The sequence below is a fragment of the Malaya genurostris genome, chromosome 2 (genome assembly GCF_030247185.1).
Source record: "Malaya genurostris strain Urasoe2022 chromosome 2, Malgen_1.1, whole genome shotgun sequence".
Taxonomy (NCBI): Eukaryota; Metazoa; Arthropoda; class Insecta; order Diptera; family Culicidae; genus Malaya; species Malaya genurostris.
The window spans coordinates 205,144,502-205,171,479 of NC_080571.1; the positions used below are offsets into that span (position 1 = coordinate 205,144,502).

Here is a 26,978-nt window from a genome sequence, read left to right on the forward strand (position 1 = left end):
ATAGAAGCAAAATTATAGCTAACGTTTCAGTCCTACGCGTAGCATGCCAGAGGTAGGTTGTTACTAGACAGCAAGACAAAAAGTGCCATAAAACAATTTGAAGCTTTAATAGCTATGCTCTGATCTTGTGTCGTGAAAGATTGGATGAAATCCCATGTTATGTCGTTTCGCCTGAGAAATTGATAAATTTTGAGTGCTTAAGACTTATTTCTAAATTATATAATATAAACTCGATTGATGATGATAAAAAGTTTATCGCTTGAACCGAAATCGCAGAATGGTAGAGAAACTTAACACTATTAAAATAACTGCTTGCATACAAAACTTAAACACAAGCTTGGCGAAGAGAAGCTTAAATATCCAAATCCTTATCGCAAGCATGTACAAAGATTTAATTGCATACATTTGGGATATTGGTGTAATTTCGTCGGCTATAAAACAAACACAAATTAAGACAAACAATGTTCGGTGTTGGTTTCTAATCGAGACCAATCTAAGCAAACTCTCGTTCAATTGCGGATTAAAAGTTGTGGCGATTGATTGAACTGTTTGATTGTAAATCATTAAAAATTTTGATTGCCTTGTTTTACATCAATGGCTCGAACAAACCCATGGAACTGATCCTTATAGTTTTTAAGGAATATACACCGCACCATACAGTACATTCATCGATAATTATTGAACGGTGTGTGGATTATCTTTGCTTCAAAAACGGTAATTTTGCTTGCTGACGTATCCATGCAATCAAAAATGCGCCTCATTACAGAAGAGAATTTTACGCTATAAACCATTTTAATTGAACACTGATTTTGAAAACAAATTTCCACAGTTTGGAAACGTTGTTCTGGTTGTTCATGATGATTTGCCAAACAATAATGAGTAGACACGTCACTTTACACTGTCAAAATAACTTTCAGACAATAGAGTAGTCCTTATTGAAAAAAAAACTCCTAAAAACATTCGTTAGTAATTAAACGAATGACAGAATTATATTGATCAATTATCATCGGACTAATCGGACTTTGAAACTACACGTTTATTCAGTACTCGAATTTAATTTTCCAACTAGCCGATTAAAACTTATTATTGCTTATTTTTAATCGTTCGAATATTCTTAAAATCGAATATTTCTGAACTAATCGATTAAACAGTTGTACCATTTATGTACCATTTAATTCCACTATATCACATTTGTGAAATAGTGGAATTAAATGGTACATAAATAGTACAACTGTTGAATATATTTCGCTAACAGCTCCAGGTGAAAAATAATGATCGATTAAATGTCAGTCGATTGTTGAGGTTATCAATTGATTACTCGATAAATCGATCGATATTCCGAAATCCCTAGTATCATCGGCGGCCTCTTGCATACAAACATGTAACCGTCTCGTTTGCTTGGTCTACTCAAAGCTAGGTATCTTTGCTTTAGTTATGTGCTGTCCGAGGTCGTAGCGAGGTCGGACAGCACATGAACCAAAACGATGTGGCGTAGCCGCATTAGATTTTTTTATTTTCGCTTAATAAACGGTAAATACCACATACATTTGCATGGTAGATACACCTATGCAATTGCTTTGATGCTTAGTAGCCAATAGTAAATATACTATATATCAATATGGATCACTCTTGCGATTCACGAGCGACATCACAGTAAAGTGCGGTGGCAAAAAAGGTTACTAATACACTACAAATTTTTTAATGCACATATGACAGTTTTCCAAATCAGTACACTGATCCAAACAACTCCAAATATATGGAATATATCTCGATATGCATGAAAAAATAAGCTGTAAATACGGTTTAGAATTGCAATCTGATTCTAATTCGGATGCGAACATTTTGTTTTTATGAAAATTCCTATTTATATAAATATGCGTGAAATGTGCAAACAAATTAATCCTAATTAAAAAATGCAACAAATTAATCTTAATGTTAGTCCTAGAATTTTACCAACATTTCCGAATTATGTACTACAATTTCTTGATTTGAAAAATTACGGTTACGGTGATAGAAATATAGAATATCAGGTTGTTCAATAAACCAAAACAATTAGGTAAATGAATAAACCGTAATTCGCCACAACGAGAATTATCAATTGAAGCAAAAGTATTAAGTATAACTTGTTCTTTTGCTCACTGTACACTTTTCCCTTATCATACTATTTTTTAACATTTTTTTCAGTGCTAAACAAACTTTCTATTTGTCGAATTTTGGAATTGTTCGTCTGTTGAATAAAATTCAATTACTTTTCACTCAGTTCGTTTTAACATCTCATCCAAGTCAGTCGATAAAACAAAACCGCTTACGTTCGGGACAGAAGAATCCAAGTACAGTATTGTGCAGTGAACAATTGTACGACCTCGAAATGAGTGATTTGAACGAACAAAAGCTACCGCCGACACGAAAGAATACAATTGTTGTTGACTTCAGGCAGTGCAAAATTCGACCTTCGATACGAGAACTTGAAGGTTTGCTTTAGGAGCAAATGCATCTTGACATTAAACGTGTGCATTTACTTCAATGCAATAAGACGAATAATGTTGTTTACATCCAGTTTTATAAAGAGTTGGATGCAATTCAATTCGCAAAAGACAATAACAATGTGCACTATGTGGAGCACGAGAACATTAAGTACAACATTCCAGTATACATGGAAGATAGTGCTATAGAAGTGCGTGTGCATGATCTACCCTTAAGCGTCACCGATTCATATATTCAAAAAACTATGTCCCAATCCGGAGAGATTCTGTCTATCGAAAAAGAAAAGTGGAAGAATTTTTCCCCGGTATTCTAAATGGCGTACGTTTGTTACGCATACCCTTGAAGAGGCCTATACCTGTTGTTAACTTATATACCTTATTATGTAATTTTCGGTCAAGATACATAAATTCCGTGCAAATCACTTGCTACCTATGACATTCAGATGGCCATATGTCAATATTGCCAAAAAGCTGTTCACTACGGTAAGCCATGTGATAAACTGGACAAGAAGATAACTACACCAAAGGACAACGGTGCTTCCTTCACACCAACCCCAAGCAACCCCAGTACACCTGTGACAGCCACCAACAACAGTGAAGCATCCCCCTCAACAAAACCATCCAACGTATCCCCTATAGAACAAAGTACACCAGCTGCAGTTAACAACTTACCATCCAACTAACCAGCAACTGCAAACAATGTACAACAAAGCGCATCTACAGCAACTAGCAACGAAACCAACAACAATACCACCGATGCGGCAATGGATGACGAGACGAACCACGCACGAAGTGCTCCTCAATCCTCGCAGGAAGGAAATGGAAGCTCCTCTCACCCTAGAAAAATGGTAACAACGAGATCCAACTCAAAAAAAAAAAATTATTTAAAAAATCGGCTCAATCGGCCACGTAAAGCTTGTACGCAAATAGGCCTGAATAAAAATATCTTTTAAATAAATAAAAAAAAATTACTTTTCAGAAAATAAATATCGAAATTTCAAATTTTGACTAAAAGTTTAAACTATTCGCAAAACAGTTCACTGCAAGGGGCACATCGCTTTGTACATACACTTTTGGTTATAGACAATCTATAGAAATGACCATTTTCTTTGACATTCTAACTTTCCCTGAGAGAAAAGATTGAATGTCATGAACGCAATGAAAAAAATATCGCAATCAAAGTAACTTGTAATACATCGTTCGTTTAATTTTAATTTTGTTTTTTATTGTAGAAATGAGCTACCTAACATTGCCTTCACAGCCTATAGGTTTCGTCTTTTCAGCACTATTCATAACATTCATGAGCAAAGTTGAACTTCATAACTCTTGAAAGTGAAGATAATAGGTCTAAAAGAGCATAATTCTACATTATTTATACGTGATATTTACTTTCGTCAGAAAGAAGACATTTAAATATTAAAATGTTCACACCTCTATGTGGGTATCATGCTCAATTATTTTGACATTTCACTTCTGGGTGCACGCTAAACGCAAACTATTAAACATGACGGAACTAATAGCCTTTTTCGTTACGAGATGGTGTTACTGTGATGTCTTTATCGATTTGTATTGAATTCGTTAAAGTGATCCATATTGATATATAATATATTTGCTAATAGTCAACAAGTTTTCTTGGGAACTCCGTTCTAAAGTTCATGAATCAATCTTTATTCAAGAAGTACAATTGTAGGTCAACAAAACGGGCGTTACGCTATCTTCTTTCATTAGTCTTTATTTTAAATCAATTACAGGATTTGGCGAAATAACCCCTTCGGCGAAATGGCTTTCGGCGAAATGACCCTGATTCGAGCTATTTGGCCTTTGAGGAAGCGTGAGCCTTGTTGTTTCATTGGAATGGCAGTCCATGCACGAGAATGGAAGAGAGCGAAAATAGCAATTTATAGTAACTACTATCTTCAGTAGACCCGAAAGTAGTGAAAATTTAATATTCACTTTTCACCAACAATGAAAACTGATGGCTGACTCTTAACTGTGAAATGTTTCTGCGAGCAAATTTGGCACATCATCATCTAAACGGCTTACCATTAGAAAACTAAATTTGGAATATCAGTTTTTGAAAGAAGCGTGTGAAATAAAGAAAAACTACAAACAACTAAGCGAAACACTTTCAATTAAAGTTTCGCTTAAAATCACCACATAAGAATAAGTGATGAGGAACGCGTATAAATGGAGCTCACCACTACTTACAGTTTTGAAGAACGAGAAATAACACGATAGAAGCAAAATACTTCTTCCAGATTAGACTGTTCTTAAAAGCTCGAAAGAATATAAATATAGAAGAAATGTAAGCACTTTGTTTAACCAAATTATAGCAAAGTAAAAAATGTGTTCTAATAACTGAAAGTAGGACAATAGAAACTCATTTGGCATTTTACGACATGGAAGCAGAAACCCATTGTATATCGTTTGTTTATACCCGGTTTTAACCTATTGTAGTCGTTCACCGGGTTAAGTGGATCTACTCTTGGCTACATTTGTTTGGCGCCGGAATCGACATGGCCTCAAGGATGGTCCTGTCCGGAGAAAGATATTAGCCCTCAAGAAAAGCGTGAAAAAAGTAGCGAAAATTATGTTCGTGTAAATTAATGTCGTTTTCGCTTGATGCCAAACCTAACTCAGTTTCCATCATAACTTCTTTTAAACCGTTTGTTTAAAACTATGTCGTCGAAAACTGAAACTAACCCAGGGTGGTTTCATCAAACAAACACTTTTCATGGAACTGTGTTGATTTCGCACTTAGCAACGAGAGTTTGAGCAAACCTAGTACAAAAACCAGGTTCGAAACTGACTCGATTTTCAGTTCAACAACGTTAAAACTAGGTTCAAAATTGGTTTCAAACAAACGGTTTGATAGCAGTTAGAGTGGAAACTGGGTTAGGTTTGGCATCAAGCGAAAACGACACTAGTTTCGAATCAAGTTTCAACGTCGATGAACTGAAAATCGAGTCAGTTTCGAACCTTGGTTTGCTCAAACCCCCGTTGCTAAGTGCAAACCCAACACAGTTTCGTGGAAAGTGTTTGTTTGATGAAACTTCCCGCAGTTAGTTTCAGTTTTCTCAAGCGAATACGACATAAGTTCGCGTAAATTGAAGTTTTAGTGTAATCTGCTATAGTCCGGCACGTTTCACTAAACTGTACGCTGCTCTAAAATCTAAGATTAAGGTTATGAGTTTGCGAGTAATATTCCGCGAAAACAAGTGATCTAACGTTAAGGGGTTCTGGCACATATCAAAATTCAGACCAGCACTTTGGAAGTAACATCAACGAATGTTCTGTCTCAGCCGGTTTGACTGCATAAAAATGTATTACTAGTAAGGCATTTTATCCCTGAAAAATATACAGAAAAAAGTTAAATTCACTCGACATGAAAATCAATAGTATGATGAAATAGACATAAGGTGAATCGAAAATTTGATTTAAAAGCTGTAAAATTAAATTGGATTGCATAGATTATCCAATGAACAAGACTGTATATTAGAGAAAACGCTTAGTACTGTAAAGTAAATTTCCAATTGCCTGCTCCAAATTTGTGCATGAATATTTTTATCTGTGTAGACTTTTCTGTAAGTTTTCATTTATGTGACTTTTCAATCTGTTATTCGGTGTAGGCACTGCAAATAACCTAGCTAACAGTATGGGCATGTATTGAAGGTCAGTTCTTTCACATGAACACTCTTAGAAAAAATGAAATTTACGCTTGACGTAAATTCAAGTATGTCGTAATTTCTTCGGTGATGACACAAAATTACATCTACTAACATGTGAACATAAAATTTGCGTCTGTATTGATGTGAGTTTCAGCTAAAACAACTGTGAAATTAATGATATGACTTATCTTTAAATGCTTTGTATTGTGAATGTAAGTGAATCGCGACGCTCCTTTTATGTGCATCTATAAAGATGTAACATTTTTTAAGTGTGAATGTTTGTTCATTACTGAACTGGTTAAAACTTATAGATTTTTTTAAAAAAAACTGATTGCTAATCGAAAAGTAGAATAAACTTTGGTGAAATAAGACACGTACTTGTAAAGTCATAAATGATTTATTTAATGAAGTTTAGTTTCTCTTGTCTGTTTCTATCCGGTGAACTATATCAGAGCTATTAATCTTTCAATAGATCTAGTCCTCTGTAAATTCAGTTCTACAGGAATTACAAAAAAAATCGATAGTTTTCAATTAAAAAAATCATCTACCGGGAAAGGAACTTCCAATATCTCGACTAATAATTTATAACCGAAATCTAATCCAGGAAGCTGATTTTTACGCGTACCATTAACCCGGGCCACGAACGTTGTGTTCCGCAATTATGGAACTGCTATGAATCCTTCAGCCATAAATTCTCCTTCCGCCTGAAAATGGTGACGTTAGTGCATTGCCAGGTAGAGCGGAAGGATCGTGACTAGCAAGAGGCACGCGAGGTGGTGCCATTTCCGGGGGAGCGCAACTGTCGAAGCCGTTCACTGAAATGTGCTGCTTGACGATAACAGCGCGGAATTTATTCGATAGTAAATCGTAATTCATGTTGAGTTCAATCGTTTTATGCTTTCTGAATAGAACCAAAGACGGTCGAAATCGGAACAATTTTTCGGTGTCAACTTTTATTGTACTAGAAGAAGGAAAACAGGGTAAACAACCTGTCGTGGAGCACCTCTTCAGCAAGTTTCGGTGCATGGTTGATGTGAGGAACTTTCATCGATTAGATGGAACCGTAATTGGCTCGGTCAAACGTCGTCGCTGAGTACATACCTGCAAAAGAAGGAAAAAGAAACGAGTTAATATCCACGTAAATAGCAACTTTCAAGGCAAATTTACTACGATAAAACACTGGCCGATGGATCGAAGAGCCATCGGTTCCAGTGGTTCTACAGCCCGAGGCAAAAATAACAGAAACCTAAGCAGGAAAATTGCTTCGGTACAGTTGTGAAATGCCTCCGGGGTTTATCGCACATGTCAGAATTTCCGCGTGTTTCTCGGTGCCGGTTGTACAACTCATGTTTTGTGCCGTTGTGCACACAAACGTGTAGGGTTTCATGGCAAAGAGGAATCTGAGGATCACTAAGAATCGGAGCAAAGCAAAAACCGCAGGCTTGGCAGTGCGAGCAAAACCAATCCGTTTGCCGTCCATAATTTCACGCTCCCCCGTCGGCATCGTACCGTCAGCTGTCATTTCGCATTCATTTATTCTCCATTTCGTCCACAGCGTGAAATTTAAAACAAATTAGATTATTAAACATATCATAACATCGAAAAAGGAAACGCTGAGCGATGAAGAAGGAGGAAGCTAACCTACGCTTGAACCGACACAATCCTGGTTGATGACGATGGATTTGCAAAAAGAAAAGAGAAAAAAACAAAAACGGCGCGGTGTTGATTTCAGCCAATCAGCAGAAACCGAAGCAGAAACGACAACGGAGAAAAATGAACATCGTTCATGGCAATAAAAGCTACTGCTGAGTTACGCTCGGGTCTTGGCTTTTTGTAGCTACATGAAATATTCGAAGAATTTGTTTAAACTCTAGAAGGAAAAATATGCAAAACGAATCGCACCGAAACCTCACCGATGACGTGGTTTGCTTGGATCGAGAGGTAAATTACGCACGAGGGGATGCTCAATGAATGCAGTATGGTAGTAAAGATTAACTTTCGTGTAAGTCTTTCGACCTCGGAATAAGTCTTACTTTGCTGTACTGATCTGAGGGTCATTTCGTAAATTTCACAAATCGAGAGCGTTATGCATTGTATTTTGATTTGACTCTTCAACAATTTTTTACTCGTTCCATTATTTGCTGTAATTTTTTTGTCGTGAATACGACTTACTTTACTATGGGGTGCCTTTTCAAAATTTACCCTCTGAGAGAGTGATAAGTTTTTGATCGTGAATATCTCTTGTTGTATCTAACGAGACATAATCTCAAATACTTTAAAATTAAACTTTTCTGAAATGTTTGGTATAAACGAGTATCAAAGAGGATAATTCATAAGGCGCGTTTGCCTTTCTCGTATTTTTAAAGCTCATAGCTCAGTGATCTGTGAAAGGATTTATATAATCTAACTACCAATAGAATCAAAATTTTTCCACTTAAGCGTGTAAAGAAAAAGCATTGAAGTTTTTCAATAGTACACTATTGAAAAACCTGTCTCATTTGACCCATGTCAACACCAGCCAATCAGAATGCGTTCTGAGAAAGAGAACAAAATATCTGCTGCTGTAAAACAAATCGTTCGAGAAAATGTTCCGAACTGTGTTTATTATCGTAGTGAGTTCCACAATTTGGTCCTTCTGAAAGGCAGGAATGAATCCAGTCCAGGATCCAGATGGTTTCTTTCGATGAAATGCAAATCCGAAATGAAATATCGAAATTAAAATTTCATATGCTGCTTTTTTTATAGCCGTTTGGACCGCCCATTAGTGAAAAAGCTACAAACGAAATCAGGTAAAAACAAGCATCTCAACAAAAATTGGATCGGTTTGGATTCTATCGCCACTGCGAGCAGATGTATTTTGTGTCGTTTACAAAGCTAGTTTCGCTATCGGCAAGAGCGATTGCGTCACAGCTGCCAGTCATTTGCATTGGTGAAAAGGCAACGGTGGAGAGCATTACACAAAATCAGCCGTTCTAATGGCTCTAAAAGTTTTCTAAAGAACTATTACTGTTGTTCGCAAATCGAAAGGAAATATCCTCAGTTTAGTGCAAATCTAGAACAGTTTGGTTAGATTTTTGCACTTTTCGCTGTGTGAAATTCACAGTAATCGAGATCAAGTAAAGCCTTCTTTGTTTTTGCGAAAAATGTGGATAAGGGAAATGCGTGCATAATTTATACAATTGATCAACTAATTGATATTCGGAAGTGTTAAGGAACATGTCAGTTCTTTTCGTATTCACGACATCCAGTTATGTCTCTGACATTACCCATCCGCCTTTTTTCAACATAAATTGGCCGATTGTATTATTGTTAGGGGGAAACGAATGGAAGCCGTATTAAAGGGCGGCATACTCCCCTAGGGTTAGTAAAGTATTATCAGGAGGGTAGGACCTACACTGTATCGATTTAAAATATTTTTTGATATAACATATCATTAATTTATGGCATGAATCTTGCAATTTGCATTTCTGGGTTCTCAACGTACTCCGAGAAATGTTTTCATGTAAGCATTGTTTAAATAGTGAAAAACTACAAAGAACACACCCTGTGGGATTGTTCGAAATGTTGACTACACAGTTATTGTTATTTGGGCAGGACATTTTTTGTTTTCCATACAAACTTATTACCAAGTAATTCTTTGGAATTTCAGATACCCAGAGAAAAAATGTATCGGTGTGTAATGTCCGAGACATAACTGGATGTCGTGAATACAAATAAAACTGACACTCTTTCTTTATACTTCCGAATATCAATTAGTTGGTCGATTGTTTGAATTATGCAAGCTGTTCCCTTTTTCACTGCTAGAATTTGAAACGATACACCTAAACTAAAGTACAGATTAGTTACATTGAACATTCTGACATACAAAAAGCAAAGCCTTGGTATTACATTCCTGTAGTGGAATTTGACCTTCTGTTTCAACAGACTTCGCAGCCGATTCAGAATGTACAGAACCATTGCATGGCTGGTGCTACCACCATTCTACTGACACTACGAATCTTTCCAGGCCGGGGCTCGAACATACGACAACTGGTTTGTAAGACTAGCGCCCTATGCATTGAACCGCCAACCCGGGACAGATTCTGACATACAATAAAATATTACGAAATAACCAGCATAGTTATTTATGATAAAATAATGGTGGTTCTAAAAAACTTTTATGAAGGCGTTCGTGATGGAGGGTGAGAGTTGAGTTCGAATCTATTCTGATTCTATTCTGATAATCTATTCGGTGTTATGCATGTTATATAACTAATCAGCGGAAAATTCTACTACAAACTACAACTGGTTGAAAAATGGGCCGTATACAGTATAGTGAAGGAAAAATTCGCATAGTTCTTTGGTTATACAATTATGGTTCAAAATAGCAACATGCAGTATTTTGATGTCGATTATGTTATGTCATTTTGGATTTGAATATTACAGTGAAAGAATTGAGTGCAGTACCGGAATAATTTCTGGCATTCAGAAGGGCCAAATTATGCAATCCTCTAAGATATACAACACTGTTTGGATATAAACGATATTAAACACAACTTTGCACTACACTGATGGTTTTAGTTACCGATTTGCAAAGAGGAAACCTTTATAGTTCTTTAGATTAAATTTGGATCCATTAGAAGTTTTTACTGAAGATGGTGGGAAAACTTCACTTTGACATCCAGTTTCGTCTAAAACACTAGAAGAAATGAACGATTTTCAATCAAAATTTACCTTTTATACTCGACCAGTAGATAATCGGTACTGATATATGCTTGGCTACCTCAAAACCGTCGTCCGGATGCGAAAAAGGCAAGTAAGCGTGATGAAATTTCCTCATTTTTTCCAAAAGTTTTAGAAAACGTTGTTTTTCAATTATTTATGGTTATCTCACGCTGTTGAAAATTGATTCACAAATTCCTGATCATATTTTCGGTGGCTTGTAGAATAAATTATGTTATTGGGTTAAGCACATCAAGAGATATTCGCGATAAAGTTCTGCCCATTCTTGTACAGGGTAAATTTTGAAAAGGCACCCCATAGTAAAGTAAGTCGTATTCACGACAAAACAAAGACTTAGTCTCTTATCAAAATAGGTCCTAATACAAAACCCAGAATTCAACCTAATCATTGCATACACCTTCTATTGGTAAGAAAAGAAGTGCCTTTTGTCGGTTACGTAAGTCATATCATTATATTTTTGGAATCATAAGTGACAACATTTTGATCGTCAAAGCGTTTCAATAACTCAGTTCAGCCATCTGAAAAATTAAGCGGTAAGAAAAATCTTTGAAGGGTGCATACACAAATACACACACTCATAGGTTTACCGTTCTCGTCGAGCTGAGTCGAAGGTTCATTTCGGAAATCGTTTTTGCAGCAATCTTATAGAGAAACGCGAAAATTCAGTATGTACAAAATTTGGCATGATATTTAAAATCAAGGTAGTGGTGAAGGGAGCGCTCTTGAACACCCCTTATAACCTAGGCAAAAGAGCCAACACGCTGTGCCTCCGGGCACATATGTAATAGTTCGAAAAAAAACCTTCCATTCCGATATCATATAGACATCGAGAAGAAAAAACATCCATGCAGAGAAGAACTCGTTGTGTGTGTGAGAATGTCGTCGCAAGTAGAAAGTGACAACTTCCGGTAACTTTTCTTTTACCGGTAAACGGTAAAATACCTTTATCACTTTGTATTGATCAGAAGCTCTGGTAGAAGGTAAAAGTTAAGTTACTAAACGATTTCTGCTTAAATTCAAATATATAGGTAAGGTGGCATCATTACTTTAAGGTGGATTTAGTATTGTTTCATATAATATCAAAATTGTGATTAGGTAATCTGACATTATTGATGTAATCCTATCCAACAGGCCATGATTAAATGTTTAGAGTTTCTGTCAACTATTACATGTGAAGTTCCCTAACACGGACGGTTTTTTTCGGAGCATTTAAATCGCACAACAATTAGTAACATTGTATTGTCAATTTAGGACGGAATCCGTGGTAAAACTTTTCTGTAAATGAAAGTTATTTCCCGGGCTATATTAGTGATTGTTGAGTTTTGCATTTGAGGCAAACGGTGAATGAATTTCATCATTGAGTGCTTGACTTTCTTGATCAGCACATCTCATCACTAACACCAAGGAATTAAACAATCATTTTCGGGATATCCAAAATTCTTAAAATATTATTTTCGAAAGTACATCTCACAAAGTATATGTACAATACAAGAAAACTGCATCCGGTCGTCAAAAGGTGGCCCAGCACACGAGCCTGCTCTCATACAGTCCGTGTGCTGTACCCTTTCAAAAACACGCACACAAAGTCTGAAGCACACGCTCGTGTGCCGTGTTGCTACTAGATCGAGAGTCGTATGATTCGAAGAACCAGCTCGCGATGCTGGCTCATGAGCTGGAATGGGGAGCTAGCTCGTTAGCTGGCTAATGTGCTAGCTCATGTGCTGACTTGAGTGTCCGTTTTTTTATTTTATTTAATAATATAATATAATTTTTAAGCACACAGTGTCCGCACCTTATTGTCTCTTGTCAGTAGGTGGACTACACAAATAGCACACGCTCATGAGACTCATTTGAAAAGCACAGCACATGAGCTTAATAGGCACACACTGCAGGTATAGATCAGCTCGTGTACCTGAGATCGGACATCACTGCTCACAAGTTCCTATCTCATGCCTCCTCGAGCGTCTATGATGACATTTGATCAATAGAATGGCGTCGACTGGGTGCTATCATCTTCTGCGTTAGTAGCACAATGAGAGGGTGCGAAATGGCTTGTAGGCCCATCCTAAAGTGCAATATTTATTATAGTATATTGCAACATGTGGATCTGTTGTTTGCAGAGATGTCTATCTCCTCTGTGTGACGAAGAGCAAGCAAAATTTTCTCCCCTCGCACTGATAACTTCAACGAGAGCTCTTCTCTTTCACATTTATACACCACTGCTGTATAAAGTGTGCACGCATCATGAGTGCGTTTGTTTATTTCCTTTTGCCTCTTTCACTGAATCGCACCAAAGCGCTAGAGCATTAGCTAATAAATTCTCTGAGGTGGATGCAGATACTTTCACAGAGGCGTACACGCCGGTGAGCACTCTGCTGTATGGTTTGCGTAGAAGAAGCGTGGACACGCAAAATCAGCAAAATAAAACAATTTATCGTAAAATTTTCGGTTTTCCTTGCAAATTTTTCATAGCAAGGCCAGATCTACTCTCTATTAATTGAAGTTCACAGAAGTGTTCGCTCACCATCACGCGCCGGTGGTCACTTGGGTATATTTAGACGAGAGCGCGTGTGAGCGATCCTTGCGAAGAGAATGTGTTTCACTCGCGCCAGCTGCTTTAACCACAAGCACACACTCAAATGCTGTCTATTCGACACTGAGAAGAAGTGCGCTTTCCTCTTTGTGCGGTGCTTCGTTTTTTGCATCCTCGGTGTGGACAAGAATCTGATTCCAGCGTGTATCACTCTGGTGAAGTGCCATCTCTGGTTGTTTGTTGCATTATTTGTTATATATTGAATTGAATTATATTACATTGTATTATATATTAATGCTATTATTATTATTATTATTATAAAAGAAATATCATATTTCCTGCAGTCCTGTGACTGTATCGTAGCATATTATTTCATATCATATATCTTATTATAATGCATTGCATTATATCATATATTGTATTATATTATATTATTTGATATTATAAGTATATGTATTGTGTTATATTGTATTATATTACGGTATATTGTTAGAATATATTGTATTATATTACATTATGTTATATTATATTATATTATATTATATTATATTATATTATATTATATTATATTAGGTTATAGACAGACAGAGGACAGATATCCAACAGACATTCATGCGTGTAAAGTCGTGTGCAACGGTAATTTTTAATGGATTTTCACTTGAACGCTTTACATAGCTTTTTGAAAAAGTTTGCACTAGCTTGGATGTCTGTTCTCTGTTGTTATATTATATGATATTATATTATATTATATTATATTATATTATATTATATTATATTATATTATACTGTATTATGCTCAGGGAACAGGAGGGACAGGGATGGATCAGGGTAACGTACAAGTGAATGATGGAGTGGATTGTCACGTGGGGGAAACTTTGTGTTTCTCCCTGAAGGTCTGAAATGAGTAAGACGAACCCTTCTAACAAACAAACCAGGCTGGTTTAAGCTGGTATAGCGAAATACTTATTTATGTGGCTGGATGTTCTTGCTGGAAGGCGTCGGGTCCTCAAAACCCATTTTGGCCTTCTTAACAGCAGTTATATGAAAGCTATCTTATAATCATATTCGGATCTACTGTAAGTCTACCCGCATACACTGGTAATGCCTTGAACTGATGGTGGCTTCACACATACATACATGCACAAGAAAACTGCATCAGTTTTAAAAAATGAATCTACCTGTAGATTTTTTTGAAGTACTCTTTGTATCATTAGTAACTATCTTGATTTTTTTGTGTACTACAACAGAAATTAGCATTAAACATTCGAAAAATATAGATATAGACATACTAAAATCGAGAACTGCTTCTGAATCGTCATTAAAAACCCAAACGCTCCCCTCGGCTACAATTCATTTTTCTTGGTTTCGCTCAACTCGCACATGTATTTGAAACTAAATGCACATTCGAAGCGGGAAAACATGCACCACAAATAAATGGAAAAACTTATTCTCTGTCATGACAGACCACATGCGCTCCGAAAGCGGCACCGCCAAGAAAGCCTCAAACGTGCGATTAAATTTCACTAAACCAAACTCCTATTCACACATTTCGCCTTCGTTCAAGAACCTTCGACCACGGGCCGGTATTCTGGTTTTTGTTTAGGCTAAAATGTTCTTGTTTTTTCCTTCTGTTTCTCTCTCTCTCTCTCCCTTTTCCAGGTCTCTGGCCTATGTTTGCTGCTGACGGAATTAAAACCAAGCACTAAAGTAGAGTACAGCGGGAAACGAGTAGGAGAGAGAGAGAAAAAAAGTTCTTTTTACGAAGCCAATTCCAGATGTGAATGCCGGGCTGAACCGGACCAGGGCCTAGTTTATAGTGTTGGAGCCGCGTGTAGAACGTTTCGTGTATGGATATTTCGTTTCGGGGGAATTTCAAGCTTAAATGAAATCGTAATTAGCCGTGGAATAGCGTGGCGCGGAAGGATTTGAACACCAACCGCGGGTCCGTGACCGATCCGATCGTAGCTGGGCGGGCGGGCAGTCGTTTTCCGCGTCTTCTTCTTCTTCTTCTTCTTCTTCTTCTTCTTACCGGTCCTTCACCGAGACGCAGAGCTTGTTGGTGCTGCCGGTGGTTGGAGGATCGAATGTAAATAATGCAAAGATTTGAATGATCTCAGGATAGAGAAAAAATCTTCTACAGGGGCAGGGGCAGAGGCAGGGTCCGGTGAGGTTTGTTTGTTCGAGTGTCTGCTGATGAACCAGATTTGTTTCGGATGAGGGTCGGTGTAGGAAGATGTTACTCATTTCACGCTGATTTCAATGAGATTCGGATGGAAGGCTGAACAGGAACGTTGTAAGATCTTTTTTTTCGTTTTGACTTGAACATATTTCTCATAGGTTTATTTTTTGCATGATAACGCGGAAAAATAGCGAATAAATTATTTCAATTGCTGTGTGCTGGGAATAGACACTTAGATGGGTAATCTGAGCCACTAAAAATGATACAGATGCTGCGATTAGATATGTGAGCTATTGCTTCGAAATTCACGGTCCAAATGAGTTGTTTTAAACGTGTCACCGGATTTTATTAGATTGCCCTGATGCAAAACTTGGTTATTGATAATTCTAATCCATTTTTCTATTTAATAACTGAAAGATGCAAACTGCATTAGCTCTAAAATGTCGCGGGCATTGAATCCACTTTCATTTTGATTGCATTTTCTAACATCAAAGAAATTCAACAATATAACCCTTTCTATGAAAAAATGGACCCTAAAGATCTGCTCATAATAACTTATTCCATCGATCAACGGAAGCAAAGGAATTGTTTCAGTTTTATTAGTATTTAGCTACGTCAGTTCGGTTACGTCCCTGACATTTCCTACCCGCCTTTTTGTATTGAATGTATTGATAATGCAGGATAGTTTAAGGTTCAAAATACAATAATATTCACTACTTTTAACAGGTTATTTTGCACCAGCTGCTAATTAGCAACTTAGCACTAAACTAACTGTTGATATTAAAATGCAATATTGGATGTAAATTCCAGTAGTAGTAGTACATTGTTCACTGGTTATCAAACTGGTGCTACAATTTCAGAATATTGCCGAGGAAACTATTGACCTTAGGAGTTCTTAGATATATAGCTTCAAACTTTTTCATTTACATCTGTTACTTTGTAGTATTTTTATTGCACAAAAAATTCTAGTCAGTACACGAAGAACTCACGGATTACGAAATTGCGATATTGCAGAAAGTTGTTTCCAACAGCAAATCGATGGACTAGGGCGAGAATGGTGAACCATTGACCGCTAGTTTACTGGATAGCAACGGGAGTATGTATCCCTCAAAGAGAAAAAGACAAAATCCAGTAATAAAAATCTGTCTGAAGTGTTAGTAGGTTTAAGCGGTAGTTTACAACTTTGGAAAAACGGCCATTGTGGTAAAACGCAAAAGCAGTTTTCTTCGCTGTCGTCAATCAGAAATTCAAAAGAGAAATTGTACGTTTTTCTGAATAAACTGATGTGTATTGAGTAGGACTACGTCTTTCTTTACTACACACACCTGAGTGCATTTTCAAAATTTCACAACACGAAAGTGTAACGAAATTACTACAGATTTGATGTCTTAATAACTTTTTCCCTGTTTGAGTCGACTTATTAGTTTCTATTTGGTTTGACGTACATTTTCCATAACTAAATTCAGTTTGGCAATGAATGAGTGACGTATATTAAATAAGCCAAATGAATGAGAAACTCGAAGAAAAGATGATTTTTTGGAAAAAGATACGCTCAGAGACTGGACTCGAACCTGCGTTCTCATTCAATCCGTGCATAAGCGTTTACCAAGATAACAAGCGATTATAAATATGCTCTCCTATCCAGCGGCTTGAGCGGAAATAAAACACAGAAAAAAAAAACTAGTTAGTTCTTCTGTGAGCATTTCACTTAAAACAAAAGCGATTGCGTCATCCAGTTGCTGATCGCTTGCATTGTTGGAAAAGGAAACGAAAAGTGGATAACGATGGGGAACATTATATAATATCAGCCGTTCTAATGGCTCAAAATCTTATCTAAAAAACTTTTAAGATTACTTCTTTGCCATTCGAAAGTAAAAATCACCAGTTAGTGCAAATCAAGAATAATTTGCACTCTGCGCAGTGCGAAATTCGCACCGACGAACGCAAATAAAGCTAGCATTCGGCTGCATCACGCTAGAGAAGATTGTTCCGACCAGTGTTTAGTATCGTAGAGAATTCCACAATTTGGCCTTTCTGAAAGCCATAAATGAACCCAGTACAGTATTGTGATATTTCTTTTCCGTGAAATATTGAGATATTTGAATATTGAAATAACACATGGATCAATAAGTCCCGAGACTAAAGCAGAAATGACGCTCGTAGTAAACCAGTCATCACGTCTTTCTAGAGTACTAACCTTTGCTTGAAACGGGTCAAAATTTTAAGTCGATCCGACCAGAAACAGCTGAGTTATCGAGGTTGGAGTAAAGTCGTTTTGTAGTTTGTAGTTTTGGAAAAAACCGAGTATCGTGTTTTGATAAAACATTGTTTTTTAATGGGTAAAAACACCGTGCAAACGAAACAATGAATTGAAAAATGTTATCCGGACTCTTGTCCATCAAAAGCAACGATTTGTCGGTGGTTCGCCGAGTTTAAAAGTGGTCGTACCGACACAAATGACGCGGAACGCTCGGGTAGACCTGTGGAAGCCGTTACACCGGAAAATGTGAGTGGCGTGACAAAAATTATAATGAAAGATCGCTCCGTGAGATTGCTGAGATGACACAGATATCATATGGAAGTGTATTTACTATCCTTCATGAAAAATTGAGCATGAAAAAGGTTTTTTCCAAGTGGGTGCCGCAATTGCTTTCGATGGAACAAAAACAGCAACGAGTCACCCTGCCACAAGTCGATGAAAACAATGGCGAAATTGAACGAATTGGGCTTTGATCTGCTTCCGCACCCCCCATACTCGTCAGATTTAGCCCCCAGTGACTACTGGGGCTTAAAAAAATGCTCCAGGGAAAAAGATTTGCCTCAAATGAGGAGGTCATCGCTGAAACTGAAGCTTATTTTGAAGCGAAAGATAATTTTTTTTATAAACATGGTATTGAAAAATTGGAAAAACGTTGGAACCATTGTATCACCCTGAAAGGTGATTATGTTGATGAATAAAAAAAATTTTGCAAAAAAAATGTTGTTTCCATTGTTAGTTTCAGGACTTATTGATTTATGTGTTATATGAGCCATAGCACGACTTGCGCTATGAATTCTGCTTGAAATAAAACAAAAAACGTGCTCATTGTCTCTAGCAGTGAAATAATACATTTTTCATTACTTTTTCATCCATATTCATTGGTGTGGATCGTTGTTCAGACTATTTTTTAAAAATGTTGAACAATTTTAAGTTTTTCAAATATCCAATGAAACTATATTTCAAGAATCAGGGTCATTTCGCCGAAAGCCGTTTCGCCGAAAGTCATTTCGCCGAAAGGGTTATATCGCCGAATGGGTCACTTCGCCGAATTCACAAATTGTCCTGAAATCGTATTTAGAATTGATTTAAATTAAAGACAAACGAAAGATGATAACGTTAACGCCCGTTTTGTTAACCTACCATTGTACTTCTTGAATAATGATTGATTGTTGTACTCTTGAATAAAGATTGATTCATGAACCTCAGAAAGTAGTTCCCAAGAAAACTTGTTGACTATTAGCTAGTAAGCATCAAAGCAATTGCATACGTGTATCTACTAGGCAAATGTAGGTGGTATTTTCCGTTTATTAAGTGAAAATGAAAAAATACTAATGCGGCTACGCCACATCGTTTTGGTTCATGTGCTGTCCGACCTAGCTTTGAGTAGACCGGGCAAACGAGGCGGTTACAGGTTTGTATGCAAGAGGCTGCCGCTTCCGACGGCGGGTCGGCGGCCGACTCAGCTGGCCATCTTGGCTTCGTTTATGTAGCTGCGCCACATCAGTTATACAGAAGACATAATCATATCAGAGACTCGGATAACTCGTATCGCTGAGATGCCTAAGTGCTGGTACAGGTCTGGTCTCGTACACAAAAAAAAATATTTTGTGAGTTTTACATCTATTCTCGTGTACGTATTTGGAGCGGGTAATTAAACATAAAGTTACTTTACAATTCTGTACGTTTCAATATAAATAAATCGCAAGACTAAGCGTTAAATGAAAAATACAGTTCTATTCATTGAAATTTCAATGCAATCCAATTTAGTTTTGCATCGATGATGATTCTTAATTAAACTTGGGTTGATGTTTATTCCATGTTACTATTGATTTAAATGTCGTGTAATTTTCATTATTTCTTTCTGTGTAAGAAATTCAAACATCATAGTTTTTTAACAAGTATCAAAAAGAGAAATAATTTAGACAGTATTGGTGATTGCCGATAATTTGACAGAAGCTGCTCGATATGTCTCTATATTGTACACAACCTTTTCAAACCGGTAGAAGATGCTACAAGAACTCTTGTATCTCATTGCATGAATCGTGAGAGAATTTTTCTAAATATCTTCGGTCCACTTCATACTGTGAGTTTTTCACGGCCATGGTAATGGTCGGTGCTGTGTGGAATTTACCAAGACTATTGGCGACTTGATGATTCTCATACTAGATTACTTTCATAGACACAACTTATACAAAGGATATATGCACATAGTTAGAATAAGAGGCAATAGTAAAATGAATCTATCGCAATTATCAACTGCCCGTAGAGAATCAGATCGCGAAACGAGAGTAAGCGAGAGTTTGCTACTTCAGAGAGAATCCCCACAGCAGCGTGCTAACTTGTAATGCTCAGACGGGTCACCGAGAGAAATTCACTCTCGCACTGGTATCAATTCTATGTTAAATGAACCATTCCGGTTTTTTGTTGCGGCGATGACATCTGTCTCTCTTTGATGGCACTGATTGAATCGTGTGAAGAGTTGCTAGAGAGCGTTCTTTGATACGATAAAAGCCAACCTTGAATTTAGATAATTCTTCCGGAATGGATGTTTTAAATTTCAACCCGTCATTCAAACCAAAAGAACATGAAAACTTATTAAAACTATACTGGAAACTATTCCAATTCGTATGTCTTGCTGAGTATTATGGTTACATTCTAAATTAATTATGATAGAGTGATGAGTACTTAAACTTAAGTTCTATAGTGCCATCCGGGCTGAATTTTATCCGGATCTGACTTGAGATTACAGATTTTTAAGTGCTGAAAATTTGTACTCAGTGTTTAGAGCTGCGATGCAAAAAACGCAAATAAAAATTTTAAATTGAACTCCCAACTAGTCTAGTTGGCAAGATATGTTTTTTTAACGCCGAAAAAATCGATTTTGGCTTTGCCGGTTCTCGGATCCCAGCTCCGGAGGAATCGGAAATTGAGCTTAAGCGACTCCCTAGATGATCAGACCTGGGACTGGGAAATCATCCTTCAATGTACATGTTTTGGTAACCCCAGAATGAATATACCAGCGCCGGCCGGGCCCGAACGTAGATCGACTAAGGAATGGGAAGGGATGTTAGTCCAACACCTACAGTTACTAGAGGTCGGATATACTACTCCGATACTTAAATCCCCGAAAGTCTTGAGTCACAGTTCTTATTCGTGCAATCTGAAGGAATTTTGAATACTATCGAAATTTACTACTACAAAATAAACGAGTGAATAGGACGGACAAAATAGTTGATTGATTATAGTGAAATATTCTCTAAATTATATCAAATCATTTTACATCACCAAACAAAGGTCAACAGGTTTCACGCGCGTCTTAAATGTTTATTATTTTCACTTCATTATTATCCCGCGCGAAATGATAAATTGGTTATATCGCTTGATCTCGGCAGCCGGCTACCGAGAAAACAATTACTATTTATTCAATATACCGAACCTTGTTATCTCTATTATTAACTTTGAAATATTAACGGATCTTCGCAATAGTTCAATTTTATCATTCAATGTATAATCTTGAAAGACAAGCAATAACTCGGAAGAAGCTAGCCGGAAATCGGTAAGACATTATCGAAAAATGATCAGATAATATAAAAAAACTGTTCGTTGAATAAAGAGATAATTTAGTAAAATAGAGTAATTCGATGCGAGACGTTGAAAAAAATCTGATAACTGCACAGCAAAAAATTATGAAATGTTCAGGTGACGCAAATCTGCGTAACTCATAAATCATAGACGTAATTCGTGAAACGACAGAATTTTGAAAGAATGATATAAATATACGCCCATATTTCAAGCAAACGTGTAAATTTACATGTTTTAGCACTATGTGTGTCAATATGTCAGAATGAATTGAATATAAGTTATATTTACTGTAAAATTGAGTTATTATTGACGCTCCTATGTGTCGGTCTCAGAAGACGTAGATTTACACGATTTTTTTCTAAGTGTGTGAAGGAAAAATGAAACTTTTGTAATTGTCACCTTTTACGACATGGAAGCAGGAACCCAGCGGAACTATTCTTGTTTAAGTAAGGCTACACAGTTCGAATCTTGCGATTTTTCATCTTAGAAGATGCACATAAATGGATCGTCAAATTTCACACAAGCTTATATTCAAGAAGATGAAAAATTGTGTGATTTGAAAATTACATGACTTGAAATCGAGTGATATAAAAACAAAAGATCGATAACAACAGCGCGACTTGAACCGAGAAACATTAGAACACAAAGCACGCCATAAATCTACTGAGCCACAGAAGCACATTTCTTCTTTATGAAAAATTGATACATATAAATCCATACAGCGGCACTTGGTAACAGAGTGTAAATTACATTCGAATCCTGAGAAATTCTATACGAATGGTAAATTGCGTCACTTGACAAGTTAGTAGTTATGAATTGTATCGTTTGTAGAATTATGTTACCTGTAAAATTCATTTTTTTTTCTGTGTAGCCCTGTCCGGACAAAGATAATGAGTACTATCAATCTCTCAGTGAACCCTAGGATACGGCTTATCAGATTTTCATAAACTTCGGTTCAAATTAAAAGTCTGGTGATCCCATACAAAACCCATGAATTTTGTTCGAATCTGACTTCCGATTCCAGAATTACTCGATGGTTGATTTTTAAAACTTCGTTTAAATTACGATGCGATATCGTTAAAAATCTTCTTAATTGATACGAACCGACTTTGACTATACTGGTTCCAGAATTCCACTTCATGAAGTACCTAAAATATTAGATCTCATTTCACCCTAACCGATCGGAGAATTGTTTAAGTTTTATAGCTTTTACTATTTAATAAAGAAACAATATTTTTATTACTTTTCAATAATTAAAAACAATTATTTTGAAAATTTATATGAGAATATATTAAAACATAAATGATATGAGAAAGGTATCCTTATTTTAGGTGGATTAAAACAGTTTTTTTTGTCAAACAAACTGCTTGTTCTGATTTCAGATCTATCGTGTAGAAAGAATCAAATGTATCGAGTATATTGTTATGATTCCAGATGAATCTTAGGTAAGTTGGTATGTAATCAAATCGAAATGAACGATTCCGATCGACCAAGTATTGATTTGAAGAAGAATCTAAAATGTCGCAATAATCATCGACCAATACTTTAGCACCATGCCAATTTGCTGTGGCCCAACTAAATTTAATACAGGAGCACATGTTTTGTTATTGCTCTCAAAATAGTCGTGTAATGCTTATGACAGACATGTGATTTCGGAATAACTGTACACCATGAAATCAACATCGTTGTACTGCGCAAAATCACATCACTGTTTGCTGCTACCAGCGCCATTGGCGAGCAATGGTGAACTTATGAAACAATATTTCCTTCTTTTAAGCATCAAATAACAAACAACCATCGTTTTATTTTGAAAAAAAATCTCGATTAAATGCTAACAAGCAGCATAAAACATTTTTACTTTATCAACGTTGTAGCATATTTTCAAAATGCAGTCAACAAAGAAATGTGTTTGAAATACAAATAAGTAAATTTATTGTTGAAATGGATTAAAAAAAATAATGATTCATATTTTGAATGCACATGTGGTAATAATAAAGGATAAATATCCAATAGCAAACATAAACCAATTGATTGATCATCCTGTTTATTGATGACCTATATTGAATTCCATTTATCACATTGATCCCCTATATTCACTTCTGGAAATTCTAAATCTACTAATTACTTTGTCTTATATCATCAGGTTGAATGCCGCTGGATAGAAAGGAAACTTGTTTTTAAATTGTTTAGAAAGAGAGTCTTATTTTCGATATGAATAATTCAAAAAGGTTTTGAAATCTGGTTTATGATAAACATAATCCTTTTTATGAAAATTTCGTATTGATAGCATTTTTCTGGAATGTGTGTGTGCCATGCCGTTTTTGATGGTTGCATACTAAGAACATCTTAGATTTATTTACTTTTTTGAGGCTCAATGTTGAAAGTTTAGGGGTTTTAGTTTTATCGTGATTATGCTGGTGAAAATTGAAATTTATGCGGATTTTGCCAAAGTCGGCATGATTTACAAACAAAATTTCGCAAATTCATCACCTTTTTCGGTAGAAATCAAATTCTTTGCATAAAAAAAATAATGCTAGTGTCAATCATATTTCCTTCGTTTTTTGTCAGTAAATGTTACGGTAGAACATCAAATTTTCCCTAATGTTAATAACATTTAAACAATGAAGGAAAAAATTCGGTATCCCAGAAAATGTGTCATAAATGTTCCTTAAAACTACAAAATCTGATATGAGCGAAACAGTCATCCGATGAACACTCACACACAAAACTAGTTTATTAATTAAGAGAGGCATTGATTATATCAGTCATAAACCAGCTACTGGGAATACACTCCAAACCGTGAAATTTTTTGGTTTCTATATTATCGATCATCGGAGCTAGGAAATCAAGCTAGGTTTTGAGTTGTTTCGTTTCACTGTATTTTCATTCTGTGCGCAAAACATGTCTGTCACCTCATCATTGTACGCGTACAGCGTTGTACAGAAATCATTGTAAGGAAATCACATGTCTGTCAGGGGTATAATTCAGTTAATATGCTCCCTTTAATTTTTTTTTTTCGTTTCGTCTTCGACTCGTTAGTGCAAAGCAGTGTACTCAGCCACATTAATGTTCACCGTGTACTTTTAACCAAACCCCAAACGGACTAGTGGAAATGTCTCAAAAACTTTAAAAACTGTGATATCAAAGTGCAAACTACATATTTGTTACTTTGTAGTCGAATTTACTTGATTCTTCATACAAAAAAAACTTCTTTAAAATCCAACGAATATCAGAAGTTGTTTTCTATGCCACTATTCCGTACACGTTTGAAACGAGCCTTAACTACTTCAACCATCTGACGGAAAACTCAAAGCAACAGCCAAGAGAAGCGAAGTACCTCAGCATCGCCATAATTGGAGTGAATGAACTTGCATATACATCACGGTGCTGCAGCGGTACAGCCATCAGTAATATCCTACCACCGCTGGCATGATGGAGAAAATCGGATACCCACCGAACAGCAAAAATCTAGATAAAAAAAATCAGTGATAATGCACCAAAATAAAGATGTTGGTTCCCCGTCTTTCTCGTTACCTCCTTCCATCCAAAAACAACGACAACAAAAAAAAAATAAAACCGGTGCATTAAAATCTCAACCCGCCAGCATAAGATAAAACAAGAAAACCGAAACCTCATCGCCTTGCACCGGCGCGGCGGGGTCCGGAATCCGGTGGCATAATCACCCGTTGACAGTTGAGAGTCTCCTTTGCTGCCACTAAGCCTACAGTTCACACGGTATTGAGCCTGCCAGCAAAGGGAATGCCATAGAAGGCCTCCGTGTAGTCCCCATCGTTTGCTTGGAAAATAAATTGAAATTTTGATGTTCGGTGCCACACACACACGCACGCACACACGGGAAGACATCGGTAAAGAAATAAAGTTTAAAAATTTACGAACACCCGATCCTCGTCGCATTGACGCCACCGCACCGTTTCGCCGTTACATTTTGGGTGGGTTTTCCTTTTCGGTGAATATTTCAGCCTCTTTATTGCCTGTGGGTTTTCCCGCCTTTGAGTCGGCATGTGCGGTCCGTCGGTCGGTCGGTCTTTGAATATCCGAACTGATGAGGCTGATGGGCAATCGAAACCTTCTGCCAGTCGGAAGATTATGGTATCTGTATAATAAAATGAATGCAGTTTTTTTTCTAGGTCATTTAGTCGGTTCTTTGAAGGTCAGTTAACTACGAGATAGTGCTGATTTTGGACTGCGTTAATATTTCAGAACGGATGATAAAAACTCTCTGTCAGTATCATAATGATAATGTGATTCCTGTTGTTTCAAAGTTTGCTACCAAGTTTGTCCCCTCCCCAGGGCTCGAGGGCTTCGCAAAAAATGTATGTCAATTGCCGCTAGAATGACTGCTTTTACGGTAAAAGTTATCCATGAAATTGCCGCTTGAGCAATATTATCCTCATTAATATCGAACATATTCCTGACCACCCAAGGCAAGTTTCATCCGAAGAAGGTGCGCTTCTCAAGACTAACACACATAAATGCACACGCACTCGTGTTGTATCCACTAACTTTTATCTTTATGGGCATTCGTAACGATCATGTTGTTGTTGTTTTTGGACTGATCCGAAGGTTTCGCCCCCACTTACTGTTGCCGACAGAAGAGACCTGCCGGAACACAGGGAAAATCGACGTACCTCCCGGTAGTGTAAAGTTTATTGCAGTTGTATACAACAAATTGACTGCAAGGGGGGTGGAGGGATGCCTGACTTAAACAGTAGGCTGCATAAAAAAGGAAATGTATTATCGGTTTGATTTGTGCCATCGAAGGCCACTACTGAACTTGGTTTGGATGAGCTTTTTTCTAAACTCTTCACGGTGGTTTCCTTCCATATATATTTTAGCTATTGTCAAAAGCAGTCTTCACTTTCGGCGACAATAATAAAGAACTAATAGTTGATTCGAACAAAAAGTCTATTGAACAGAAGAAATTTGTACATTGGCTGTTCCAGGCCGGTGATTCGGGGTAAAGGGTAAGTCAGTTGCTTAAGTTCCGATCAGGAAAAGATTCTTACTGTCCGTAGGATCGTTGTGAATGACGGCTCTCTATAGTAGCATATCCGAAAGAACTTGAAACTATTTAGAATTAAGATGCAAGAGCCAGTGTTGAGAAAATCATGATCAGAAAAATTCAATTTCATCACCACTCGTGAAAAAATCAGTTCAAGACATTTTCTAAAAAAAACTCGTTGACTGAAAATATCACATTCGAGATTTTCATTTATGAAACAAGCATCCACTGAACTCTGAACCTCAAAGTTCACGAGCGAGTTTTGGCGTCAGCGGAACTTGTTCACGAATTTTCACCCACAGCAATATCGCTAAAGAGATAATCGACATTGAGAAGAGCCTCCGATGATATATATGATTTATGTTTCAGTTCGATACCGAGGTGATTGGTGCAAGATTTAATTATAATATTTTAATCTATACAAAAATCTCTGCTGAATAAATTCGCAACTGAGGAATAGTGACTGCGTTTTTTGTTAGATGCACGTAAGGTAGTCAATATTAGCAGCAATATTTTTCCCACATTCCA

General features: G+C 36.8%; 1 protein-coding gene across 2 annotated transcripts in view; it reads right to left on the reverse strand.

Moving 5' to 3' along the window:
• Positions 1 to 26,978, reverse strand: part of LOC131427193 (hemicentin-2-like) — a 927,120-nt gene that overhangs the window by 699,283 nt on the left and 200,859 nt on the right. The gene's annotated exons all lie outside the window — the stretch shown is intronic.